The sequence below is a fragment of the Crinia signifera genome, chromosome 4, assembly GCF_055691185.1.
Source record: "Crinia signifera chromosome 4, ASM5569118v1, whole genome shotgun sequence".
Taxonomy (NCBI): domain Eukaryota; kingdom Metazoa; phylum Chordata; class Amphibia; order Anura; family Myobatrachidae; genus Crinia; species Crinia signifera.
The window spans coordinates 25,767,280-25,781,130 of NC_139220.1; the positions used below are offsets into that span (position 1 = coordinate 25,767,280).

General features: G+C 47.1%; 1 protein-coding gene across 3 annotated transcripts in view; it reads right to left on the reverse strand.

The window, feature by feature from the left end:
• Positions 1-5,944, reverse strand: part of ANXA6 (annexin A6) — a 48,384-nt gene extending 42,440 nt beyond the window's left edge. The window contains exon 1 of one of the 3 annotated variants that reach the window (XM_083181451.1): positions 5,730-5,940. The gene's annotated coding sequence lies outside the window, so the exon portion shown is untranslated. Of the gene's footprint in view, positions 1-5,729 lie in introns of all 3 variants that reach the window. The other 2 variants (XM_083181453.1, XM_083181452.1) reach the window with 2 other exon arrangements.
• Positions 5,945-13,851: the final 7,907 nt, after the last annotated feature.

The window sequence follows — 13,851 nt, forward strand, 5'->3', positions numbered from 1 at the left end:
GTGGACTTGCAACAGAGTAGAAACAAAGTATTCCCTCTAAGGGGATTGGCAATTATCCACTAATTAGTGCAGCATTTAATGTGCACCGTGTTTCTCAGGCTATTGTGGATAAACTACCACTTCTCTGAGCAGTATTAAATTGGTGCTGCGGGGCTCTTATATTAGAGTCCTGGATTATAGCCAATACTTTTAAGAGAGGGTATTATTCTCCTGTATGCCACTCAAGAATAAAGTCAGCAGTAACTAACAACTTATTTATAATGGTGTTCACCACTTAGTCAGGTATCTGCACGCTATAGCACTCATGGGGTTCCTGTAAATTAAAGATACAGATCAAAATGCATCCTAGTCAGTGTGCGAGTCTAAGGAGCGTCACCGCTAGCCGGCGCGCGCTTCGCAGTAGCTTTTTTCAAGGCCCTTTAATATCTTAAAAGACTCGGTAGATATTAAGAAACTACTTGTGCAAATTTTCCGATAAACTTACTATTAAAGGTTGACACATATAGTCGACATTCTTTTTGATCCGCCCTCACAGATCGACATAACACGGTTAAGTGTCACTAACTGACAGTGATATCTGGCTTTGACAATATAGACAGCCAGTGATAGACCACCTCAGTGATAAACCGTGTATATTCGTCGACACCAGTGTCAACCTTACACACAAAGTGCCTTTTGTGTGTCGAAATTCAGGGATTCTTAGAGAAGACACCCAGACAATTTATTGTGATATTGTATCTGGGGACTCTAAAGAAGTTTATTATTTATTTATTTATTAACAGTTTCTTATATAGCGCAGCATATTCCGTTGCGCTTTACAATAGCAGACAGTGATACAACAAAACAGGGTATTTACAGACAGTCAAAATGTAGGAGGGCCCTGCTCGCAAGCTTACAATCTATAGGGAAATAGGCATTGATACATAAGGATAGATACTGTATTCTTTATTGCATCGATTCCACCAGAATGCAAGGTTCTATGACTGGTTCTGGAATTTGATAAGCTTGCCTGAAGAGATGAGTTTTTAGGGAACGCTTATAGGTTTGGAGACTGGAGGAGAGTCTTATTGTGCTTGGGAGGGCATTCCACAGAGTGGGTGCAGCCCGAAGAAAGTCCTGCAGTCGGGAATGGGAGCGGGTAATGAGTGTGGATGAGAGACGCAGATCTTGGGAGGAGCGTAGAGGTCGTGTTGGATGATATTTTGAGATAAGAGAAGATATGTATGTTGGTGTAGTTTGGTTTATGGCTTTGTGTGTAAGTAAAAGAATTTTGTATTGAATACGGTAGAATACAGGTAACCAATGAAGTGACTGACAGAGTAGCTTTGCAGACGATGAACGTCTGGCTAGGAAGATTAGCCTTGCAGCTGCATTCATAATGGACTGTAGTGGTGAGAGTCTGTATTGGGGAAGGCCAATAAGGAGACTATTGCAATAATCAATGCGTGAGATGATGAGAGCATGGATTAGAGTTTTTGCAGTGTCTTGTGTAAGGTAAGGGCGAATTTTAAATATGTTTTTTAGGTGCATGTGGCATGATTTTGAGACAGATTGAATGTGGGGTACAAAGGAAAGTTCTGAGTCAAGGATAACACCTAGGCAGCGAGCTTGAGAGGTAGGAGTGATTGTCATCTTCTCAACAGCGATAGAGATATCAGGTTGGTAACTACTATTTATTGGCGGAAATATAATTAATTCTGTTTTTGAGATATTAAGTTTGAGGTGGCGAGATGACATCCAGGTTGAAACAGCAGAAAGGCATTCAGAGACACGGCTCAATACAGATGGGGACAGGTCCGGGGAGGATAGGTAGAGCTGAGTATCATCCGCATACAGATGATACTGAAATCCAAAGGAGCTGATTAGTTTGCCAAGAGATGAGGTATAGATTGAGAAAAGCAGGGGACCTAAAACTGAACCCTGAGGTACTCCAACTGAAAGAGGTTGCGAAGAGGAGGTAGAATCAGAGAAACGAACACTAAAGGAGCGGTTAGAGAGGTAGGATGAGAACCAAGAGAGGGCTGTGTCTTTAAGACCTATGGATTGTAGTGTTTGTATGAGAAGTGTGTGGTCAACAGTGTCAAAAGCAGCAGAGAGATCTAGAAGAATTAGTAGTGAGTAGTGGCCTTTAGACTTAGCAGTGACCAGATCATTCACAACTTTAGTCAGTGCTGTCTCTGTGGAATGTTGGGCACGAAAGCCTGACTGATGCGGGTCCATTAAGTTGTGCGAGTTCAGAAAGTGTGTGAGGCGAGTATAAGCAAGTCTTTCAAGTAGTTTGGAGGTGCATGGAAGTTGAGAAATGGGACGGTAGTTTGAGAGAGAGCTTGGATCAGAATTCTGTTTTTTCAGAATCGGAGTAATAACTGCTTGTTTGAACAATGAAGGAAAGACACCAGTAGAGAAAGAGAGGTTACAGATTTTAGTTAAGATTGGAATGAGCACAGGAGACAGAGATTTACTTATTTGCGAGGGTATAGGGTCGAGAGGAGAGGTAGTAGAGTGGGAGGCAGAGAAAAGTGCAGATACTTCATCTTCATTTGTGGGATCAAATGAAGCAAATGCTTCAGAGGGCTCAGGTATGGAATTGAGCATATCACCAACTGAGTTGCAGCATACCAATTCATCTCTGATCTTGTCAATCTTATCCCTGAAGTAGGAAGCAAGATCTTGTGCATGGATAGTGGTTGGTGGCTTGGGTGAGGGAGGGTTGAGAAGGGATTTAAATGTATTAAAAAGTCGTTTTGGGTTAGAAGCTTGAGCAGAAATGAGAGTTTGGAAATATGTTTGTTTGGCAGTTTCCAGGGCATAACTATAGTACTGGTAGATATTCTTATATGTAAAGAAATCCATTTGACTGTGAGATTTACGCCATTTACGCTCAGCTTTGCGTGAGATATTTTGTAGGTGTAAGTTAGTCAACTACCAATCTATAGTGTACTAATAATCACGCTATTTCACCACTCTTGTGTCAGATATCTGCACCTATGCCCATGGGCAATCAGCCAATAAGACACCCATAATTTTGAATTATACAAATTATATGATATAAAGTGTCGGCCAACGAAATACCTGTATCACCCATATTGACCCACGGTCAACAAGTGTGTGGAGTCAGAGAGTCATCGTTTTTTAAACACATTTTGCGTATATGTTGTGTCTGTGTGTTTTTATATTTCGCCTTTCTAGACTATCAATAAAAGTTAATTTTTATTCGTGAGAAAATTTATATAGGTGCACCACGTAGAGACATACTTTTTCTTCCTTGCCATTCATGTACACCTTTTGCGATACCCCACTAAGGAGTCTACACAAATCAGAAAGCCTATAGTGGGGCATATGCTGGTAACTGTATCTGAGAGGGGACAGGGGGAAGAGCCTGACTTAGCCCTGCTGCTGCACAATGATGCAGCCCGGTCACATACACTCTGTGTCACATATAGTAAATCCCCTCTACCTTTTGCCCCCAAGGTTTGTAGCTTCCCGGTTGCCAGTGCTGCACCAGGCCAAAGGGCAGCATAGAATTTGTTTCCCAGTTCTCAGCAGCAGCGGATCCCCTGTACATCCTCCATCCCTCCAGTTATGATGTAGGATGAGCCGGTGAAGGATGACCTGGCCAAGAGGGAGGGTGGTGTAAGGGGGCCCTTCTGTCTGTCAGATCCAATCTGTGGCTGCTGCCATGGTAACAGGTCACTGGTTGCATGACGAAACAGCCATTCTCAGCCAACCAGCAGTGTGTTACCATTGTAGTGGCCGCTGATTGGATCCAACAGCAGTGAGCTTCCTAGACAAAAACACTGAGATCCGATACTGGGATCTCAGTGTTTTGTCTCATTCCCAGATCCAAGCCTGGCAGGGATTGTTAGAGCTTACAGCAGAGGTTCCCAAACGCGGTCCTCAAGGCACCCCAACGGTCCAGGTATTAAGTATATCCATGCTTGGCCACAGGTGAGTTAATTAGTAACTTAGTCAGTCTGATTTAAACATCTGTGCTGAGCCATGGATATACCTAAAACCTGGACCGTTGGGGTGCCTTGAGGACCGCGTTTGGGAACCTCTGCTGTAAGCTCCAACAAGCAGGGCCCTCTCTCCTCATGTTCTTTTCTTAGAATATATCTCTGCCACTGTTATAATTGGGTCAGTGTCCGCTGCTGCAACTGTCTTTTATTTACCATGTACTTGTCCTAATTTGCATTTGTCCTGTAAATCACTGTTTTCTTGTCTTGTTCTTATGCTCATCTGTGTATTGTCAGGCGCTGAGGAACCCTTGTGGCGCCATATAAATAAACAATAAATAAAATCTAATGACTGCAGATAAGACTCATATGATCATGCTGGACAATGAAATAACACAGTCTCCTTTTCTTTGTGCAGAGCTGGCACATTTATGACAATGGCAATCCATTAAAGTGTGACCAACTATATATATAAGAATGTGCGGGGAGGGCTAAGAACTATTAACCTGAAGTTTGTACCCAGCTGACAATATTTCTTAAAAATCACTCAAACTGTCCCAAAATGACGTGAGAAGTGACTGCACGGTAATAGGAAACGTGTGAGACCGTTACCTGGCACGTTCAGTCTCAGTGTGACATGTAATGATGCTGTCTGCCATTGCCGGGTACACTAGCTTACATTAGAACACAGGTTCTCAAAGTCGGTCCTCAGGACAGTGCATGTTTTGCAGGTCTCCTCACAGAATCACAAGTGAAATAATTAGCTGCACCTGTGGATCTTTTAAAATGTGTCAATGAGTAATGAATGCACCTTGCATACTTACCTACCTGACCCTCTCCTTCAGGGAGAAAATGCTCTGTTCCTGGCCTTCCCTGGTAATGTCTGATTGCCATCACCTGTGGTGACACCTTTCTTATCAGTTACCTAGCTCACCACAGGTGCTGGCAATCCTACATTACCACAGGATTCAAGGAAGACAGCATGGAGTGGGTCCGGTAGGCAAGTCTGCTACCGAGTGACCTGGAAAACGTGAACGGTGTGGGGTTCTGAGGACCGAGTTTGCAAACCCCAGCATTAGTATATAAGTGACCTTTTGGGGAGCACAGTAATATTTATAAATAGAAAAAGCTTCCAATCTCCTGTATTGCAAGGTCCCAGCAGCCTCACGTCCCTCTGATTAACTGTCTGATGTCGTTCCAATAAGCCCTGTGCTTTATACAATACGCAGCCCAGGGCCACACCCAGTCTATCACAGTATGCCAAGGTGTTTGCCGGTCCCTGTCCTGGCAGAAGAACCTTATACTGGTATATAATCAGCACTTACAGGATAATTGACCAAGAAAAAAAAAAAAACACTTATTGTTAGAAATATACTAAATATTGTAACATATAGTTACACAGGTCTCGGCTGTAATTGAACAAGAAAATATTCTAAAACACAAAATATAATGGATATAATACAATATTTCGCTTTATATCTTACGCTCTATTGGTTTCTGTAGCCTGGTCTTACCTCTAAAAATAGCACATATTAAATATTTACTAATAATAGATTATTTTGCAAAAGTAAGAAAAGCAGGAGACTAGCACTGCAGAAACTTACACGTATGTGATAGTTCCCTGTAACAGACTCATCAGTGTAGGTAGTGACGGCAGTGTGTGGCAGGACCACAGAGGGCACAGTCAGTGCCCTGCACAGTTTAGGCTGTGTGCCAGCTGCAGAGCTTGCCCATTGTGTGGCTGCAGGAACAAAGAATGACATTAAAACTTACTTTTTTGGAGGTGGATGGCTGGGGGGTGATGTGGCAGAGACCCTGGCAGGGGGTGATGTGGCAGAGACCCTGGCAGGGAGAGACTGGTCTGGTGTTGCAGCCCTAGAGGATAAGCGGAGACAGCAGACTCTCTGTCCTCCCCCCTCTCACTCCCCAGCAGCAGCTGCTGCAGACTCTCTCGTCACTGTGATGTCACAGGCCTGCTGCAGCCTTGGCTGCTCTCACTGATTCCTCCTAATGTGAGTTGTGGGGGGAGGACCGGACATATCCCCTTATAGAGAGCTCAGCTCTTCCATGGTTGCATGCACACCCTGTATCTGCAGCTGCAATGGCTGTAACTTCATGCAGAATATTGTTACTGTGTAGGGATCAGAATACTTTAACTTAGTAAAGGGCAGAAAGCTTATTATGTCCATTACAGGTCATAGAGGTCTGCAGCATCTGTTATATATAGTAGACAGTTCCTAATTCAGGTTGGCTCGATAAGCAGCAAACATCACCCGAGACGGCACCTGGCCAAATCCCTGCTCCTCTCAACTAGGGATGGCCATTGTGCCATTGCCATCGATGGTTGCCATTGATGGCAATTCTGCAACTGGCCATCGATAGTGCTAAACTATGCAATGGATGACCATCGATATTTTTACATATCGATGGTCATCCATTGTGTTTAATTGATGAGCCTGTGGGCCAATCAAAACACGGGGGCGGGGCTTCATGGGTGTCGGGGCGGTGCTATGCTCGGTTCCCCGGCACTTTAAAAAAAAAAACCCACAGCAAAACATAATTTTGCTGTTCCATCGATGGAGGCAAACCATCTGGTTCTCCGCCATCGATGGAGAAAGTATTCTACATCGACCATGAACCATCAATGATTTCAAATCATCAATGGTCGATGGCCATCCCTACTCTCAATGCGGAATCCCTCCCTCCCGCCGAATCCCCTCTGTACCATACGAGGGGATGTGAACGAGAACACATCCCCTCTCATGAATCCGCTAGCAGGAGAACTCATTCGATGGTCGGCGGCCATCGAATGATTTTTCCTGCCATCGCAAATAAAAGTCAGTCTCAACTTTTATTGCTAGGACGAAGATGGGACGGGCGGCTGCAGGCATCGGCCCGTCCGCTGAAAAACTGACTGTCGGCACATATCACCTCAAAAATGGAAGAAAAAACGTGAAAAACCCATGTTGACCTTTTGACAGTCGACCTAGACACTGTTGACCTAATGCTTGTGTCGACCTTTCAACTATGTCGACCTTAAGCATGCTGATCTGCTTCAGTGGTTGACCCAATGCATATCCACCTTTGTGTTGACCCAACGACCCCATATAACCAGCCCTGACAGCACCTGAGATAGCGGAAGCTGCGATCGGCCTTGTTGATGTTATGGGCAGAGGAATACTGGTGTTTTACATCGCATCACTTAGGCCCTTATTCTGGTTTGCACCTTCCCCTGTTCGCGCAGGGGAGCAATGGTGAGCGACTGCTCATGCGCATAAACTTTTATGTGCATGTGCAATCGCTTGGTGCGAGCAGGCGCGGTGAACTGATTGTTTGCTGTCCAGTTTGCATCCAAGAAGTGCGGGCGGATGCGCGGGGCATTGGGCACCCAGCGTTTTCCCATGTACATGCACAGTGATGCAGGTGCGGGTCCCGTCCTCAGGGTGCAGCCTGCAGATGTAAAGCCGTGTACACACGGGGGCGATAGGGGTTGATATCGCTGGGAATATGGTCGCTGGCGACCATATTTCCAGTGATGGGAGTGTGCCACAGCGATAGCTCGCCGGGTGCGCGCTCCTGTTTTCAGCCCCGTTCTAATCACTGGTAGCAGGCGCTTGCTCCTGCGACCAGCTGATTACCTCTGCGGCTCCCCCGGCAGAGGTTCCTTTTCATCAGCGACCATCTCTGGTCGCTGATGAAAAGGAGACACTGAGCAATATATCTCCCCCGTGTGTACGCACCTTTAGACATCAGAGAGGTATCTTACATCTGCAAGCACCTACAAAATCATTCGCTGGTCGGCGACCAGCGAATGATTTTGTCCCCGCAAGCAAGGCTCTCATGCACGTGAGCATGCTGCCCCCCACCCCCGTCACCCCAGCTTCCCCAAGTCACCCGCTATCTGCCTCTTTCCTAGTCACCTGCTATATCCTGGTCATTACTGCATTACTGCTCCCGGCATGATGTATACTATGTAATGGGTGTGTGACATGTAATCGGCATTTCATTCAATTTTTTGGGCGCGTGCCTTTGCAGCGTACTATCCTTGTTGTCCCTGCTTTAGAAAAAATGTGAGTCCTGGCATCATAACGAGTAATGGGCATAATGGTATGTGGCATAATGTGTAATGGACATCATGGTGTGTAGCATAACATGTAATGGGCATTACAGTGTGTGTGATGTAACGTGTAACTGGCATTACGGTGTGCAAAATCAAGAATGGAATTGAAGTAAAGGTTAAAAAAATGATAGGGCGGTTCAAGGGGAGGGGCTGGGGGCAGGGATGGGGGCGGGTCTAGGGGCGGGCCACTGTCCGGGAATCTCTCAACACAAAGGTGGTAACCCTACCTCATACACCCCCCCATAGCTGACGAATTTGTGGTATGGTAGGGATGGACATCGGAGGACCACCATCAAATGATGAAACTTTGATTGGTAGCTAACCATCACATCAAAATAATTATATGAAAAATATTCCTGTGATTTACGTCTCACAAATGCCACCCGTGATCAATCCTGATGTTAAACAGCTGTATTTAAACATTGAATGGCTATCAAATCCACACCATTCAATGGTGGCTACCATCAGAAAGCTGCCATCGAATATCAACAGAAATACATTGATGGTTATATAACATCGGAATGTGAGGTCCCTCCCTATGCCAAGGTATCTAAGGTCCACCCAGACAGCAAGGGCTCTGAAGTGTTTGCAACTCTGCGAATCATGCAGTCCGGCGAATCATATCACTGTACCAGAGGAAACCACAATGCCCCCATACATGGGCCCTTATTCTGGTTGGTGCGGTCGAGCCGCATATGCGGCTCCGACCGCACCAGACGAATCCCCGCCTACAAGACGGATCGGCACGGCCGTCCGTACACGGACGGCTGCCGATCCGCATGAAAATGGTGGAGGCGTACGCCTCCACCATGGTGGGAGCTGCCCCCTGCATTCGATGGTCGTCGACCATCGAAGGCAGGTCCGCACGCCGCGGCAGCTCCCGCAAGCTGAGACCACACGGACAATCGTCCGTGTGGTAGCTTGTATGGGGGCTGAAAGCTGACATCCGGCGACGTCAGCTTTCCGCCCCCATGAGTTGCGTCATGGCCTCATTACCATGCGTACGCCCCGCGTTTGCATGGGAACGCCCATGAAACGCGGGGCGTATACATAGGGAAATGAGGGCATGAAGCCCCTCACGCCCCTATACGCCCCCTTTGCGGCGTACTAACGTTATGTGCGGCGAATTCGCCTGCACATGCGCAGATTGACCTCTGCGCATGTGCAGACGGAAAACATCGGCGGTACGGCCGCACGCGGGCCGTACCGCACGAACCAGAATAAGGGCCATGGTGTGTGTGTTTGTCACTGTGCTCCCATGTATTTACATGTACACAATGTAGCAAAAAATCTGTGACTCCCAGGGATGGGGAAAAAGAGACACAAACACAATGTCCCCCACAGGGAAACAAAATACACATTGGGCCTTTTTTTTGTCCCTGCAGTATTTTAACCAAAATAAAATGAAGTTCCAGTCATTTGTGCTGACCACACATTAACGATAGCACCAGCATTTCATGCACACAGCAACCTATCTGCGTGACCACAGAATTACTCAGAAGTCCGGATATTGAAGGCTCTGTGACCGTGCTGTGCATTTGTACGCTGTTGCAGATGGGCGCCTTCATACAAACCCAGTCATACAAACCCAGTCAGCTGAGGCAGTTGATTGTTTGCACACATTAGATGTGTATGGAATCGCAGCCGCAAATACTATGATTCTGGCCCTATAGGCCCTACTGAGTGCATAAACATACACAAGTATACACCCGGGATCATTTGTTGAAAGAAGCCAATATGGCTCATCATAAAAACGCCCCATATAGAGTTTGTAAGCACAAAAACATACACTGGGCCCAGGGCTGGCGCTACCCACTAAGCGGCTCCTGCGGTGCAGGGAGGCGCCGGGCTGAAGAGGCGCTCAGTCTCTCCCTGCACTACCACGCACTCTGCTTCTGCCGGGTGCCTCCTGTACTGCGCCTGTCTATATAATATTACTGGTCTGATCTATACCGCTAAGCATCACACCGTAATCACCTCTATATAATATTAGCGGTCTGATCTATACCACTAAGCATCACACCGTAATCACCTCTATATAATATTACTGGTCTGATCTATACCGCTAAGCATCACACCGTAATCACCTCTATATAATATTACTGGTCTGATCTATACCGCTAAGCATCACACTGTAATCACCTCTATATAATATTACTGGTCTGAGCTATACCACTAAGCGTCACACCGTAATCACCTCTATATAATATTACTGGTCTGATCTATACCGCTAAGCGTCACACCGTAATCACCTCTATATAATATTACTGGTCGAATCTATGGGTATGGATCGTATTGTCGAAGACGTTGTTATCGATAACCACCTGTGGATGACAGTAATTGGTGACATTGTTGCTTTTCTAAACCTGCCGTGCATGGGTGTAACAGATCGGGACGGCATTCCCAATTCTGCCGTACCTACCCAGGCTTGCCAGTACAGATATAAAATACACATTTCTAATGATGCTCTATGTTCCCTTTAACCATGTAGAAAAACAGAGTCCCGCTAGCAGGGAACGAATTTCAATTAGCATTTGTGCAGAATGTGAACGTGCGGCGAGCTTAGACGGCAAATTTAGAAATACCTGCATTGTCCTTAAGGAGTGGAACTTGTAAGAACAAGAGAAAATAGCTACACACAGAAATAAATAATTTCTCGCTGCCCAAAATCCTGTCGTAACATTATTACTGCAGTCTAAGGTGCAGCAGGGAAGGGAAGCCGAAGGTGCGACAGCGGGCAGCGGGGAGGCAACGGACTGTTGCAGGGTAGTAGTTATGTATCATGAAACATACAAATCCTACATACATCACTTGCCTCATTGTAAAAAGTATATGCACCCACCCAATGAGCCAGTTTGTATGTGTAAATGAACACAATATTATTCTGTTTGTATTGTAAGTCCTGCATGAGCCTCCTGCTTGCGTCTCTTGCTCACCCACAGGGAAAGCATGCCTTTATAAACCCTGAGCTCCGCCCCAGCTCTATCCCTATTGGCTGGTGCTAGATCCATTTATTTTCCCCCTCCTTTCTGCCGGCAGTAGTGTGATGCTGTAGAGCCTGAACACTAGAGGGAGCAGACCCTAATGTCAGTGGTGTAGCGAGGTGCCACGGTGCCTGGAGCAAGGGCATGTTTTGCGCCCCCCCTCTCCCTGATTTGTAGTAGGCGGGGTTCTTGCGTGGTGAAAAGGGGGCGCAGTCTAACATTATAATGCACACTGTAATGCCCATTGCACAATTTACCGAACTTTGTAATACCCATTAAACCTAAAGCCACATGCCGTAATGCCAATTACACATAAGGCCACTCATGATGCCCATTGCATACTATATACAGGTAACAAACCGTCATGCCCGTTACACATTTGAAACATAAGTGCCACTCACCTACATGCTCATTGCTAGGAACTTCATGCTCAATGCCAGGGGCTTCATGCTCGATGCCAAGGGGGACTGAAATTGCTTGTTGCCAAGGGGGACTGAAATTGCTCGTTGCCAAGGAGGACTGAAATTGCTCATTGCCAAGGGGGACTGGAATTGCTTGTTGCCAAGGGGGACTGAAATAGGCTCATTGCCAAGGGGGACTAAATAGCTTGTTGCCAAGGGGGAGTGCAGCCTGCTCCCCCGCCCAGCTAGCTCGTTCTCTGCTATGTCTGCTGCTATTTTTAATTCTCAAGTCTCCCGCTGGCCAGTAGGCGCTCGCAGTCCAGCAGCCACCAATGCTGCATCTGATTGGCTGCTGGACCGCAAGCGCCTATTGGCTAGTGGTCCAGAGGGAGACTTAAATTGAAAATAGCAGCGGACACTCAGCCGAGCACAGCAGGGAGCGGGCAAGCAAAGTTTGCGGTGCACGGCTCCGACGCCCTGTGATCTTTTGGCGCCCAGAGCTCGTGCTCCGCCCTTGCTACCCCCCCTGCCAAATGTACATGTGCAGATATCCAGGAAAATGGCGCCATGTCCATTTTTCCAGGGCCATTTTTTATGGTAGGACTCCGGAGGGGTAAGTATTGATAAAGTGGGTGCGGCATGTGAGGTGTGAGCCCCCTGGACTGCAACATTATAAATACATCACTGCATGAAAGACATAATAAGAAGGGGTAAAATAATAAATGGATTGGTACTTGTTTCCTAGCACGGCCACAATTGCGGGCATCGTGTGCCTTAACTTTAAGGCACACGATGCCCGCGATTTCCTTTAAAAAAGCACAACTCGGGTACATCGCGTCGGTCGTGTGCCTTAAGAAGGCACACGACGCGACCGACGCGATGACCACGATTTCCCCATAGGCTTCAATGTTAAAATATTTTAACATTGAAGCCTATGCGCGCCCGACGCGATGCCCCCGATTTCTCCATAAGCTTCAATGTTAAAATATTTAACATTGAAGCCTATGCGATGGACCCGATTTGTCCATAGGCTTCAATGTTAAATTATTTTAACATTGAAACTGAGTCCATTTAACATAGCAAAAAATGGGAAAAGGACGAATATGGGCCATTTCTCATTGGGTATGGCCCCGTCATGTGTGTAAAAAATAATGGCCCCCCATTGTGGCCGCCACCCCCATGATTGACGCGAACCCGAAGCGTGGCGAGCGCAGCGAGCCCGCGAGGGGCGGCGGTGCGCGTCCTCCGACCTTTTCATTCCCCTACTATCCACCTCGGCGTGGAGTTGAGAATAGATTAGTGTGGCGAGCGTAGCGAGCCACCGAGCCCGAAGTGTGGCGAGCAGACGCGGATACCTGTCAAGCCGGCGAGTGGCGTCCCTCGCGGCCTTGACAGGTATCCGCGTCCCCTCGCGGGGTTCGCTGCGCTCGCCACGCTTCGGGCTCGCTGCGCTCGCCACACTAATCTATTCTCAACTCCACGCCGACGTGGATAGTAGGGGAATGAAAAGGTCGGAGGACGCGCACCGCCGCCCCTCGCGGGCTCGCTGCGCTCACCACGCTTCGGGTTCGCGTCAATCGTGGGGGTGGCGGCCACAATGGGGGGCCATTTTTTTTTACACACATGCCGGGGCCATACCCAATGAGAAATGGCCCATATTGGCCCTTTTCCCATTTTTTACTATGTTAAATGGACTCAGTTTCAATGTTAAAATCATTTAACATTGAAGCCTATGGACACGATGGACCCGATTTCTCCATAGGCTTCAATGTTAAATTATTTTAACATTGAAGCCTATGGAGAAATCGGGTACATCGCGTCGGTCGCGTCGTGTGCATTTTGGTATGCACCCGACGCGACCGACACAATTTTTTCCGACACGACCACCACGATAGAAATCGTGGTGGCCGTGCTAGGAAACAAGTACCAATGGATTTTCTGCCTGGTATTTAGCAAGTAACTGTCTGCACCTGGGCCAAACATTGTTGCAGTTCTGGCTGGTGCAAAGCAGCCAGTGAGTATTGCAACATAGGGACCGATTCTGACCGGACTGCTAGGCAGAGTACACATGGGTAATCTCTGCCCAACATCCCCCCAAGACACATACACACCGCCCGAATCCCCTCGCTAGCATGCAAGAGGATGTGTTCCCTAACACATGATTGTGAGCAATTTACATGCTTGGACAGGGCAGGATTTCACTGTAGCAGGGCAGTGTATACCTCAGGGTTGCCGACTTTCAAATTCTCCTCTCGGAGAGGAGACTTTCATTACCTGTTTGGGGCTTGACTGTGATGTCATTAAGCCCCGCCCCCATACGGGAAATAGTCTAAATAACTGATCTCCGTGGAGGGGGCGGGGCTAAAATGACACGAGTGTGTCATTTTAGC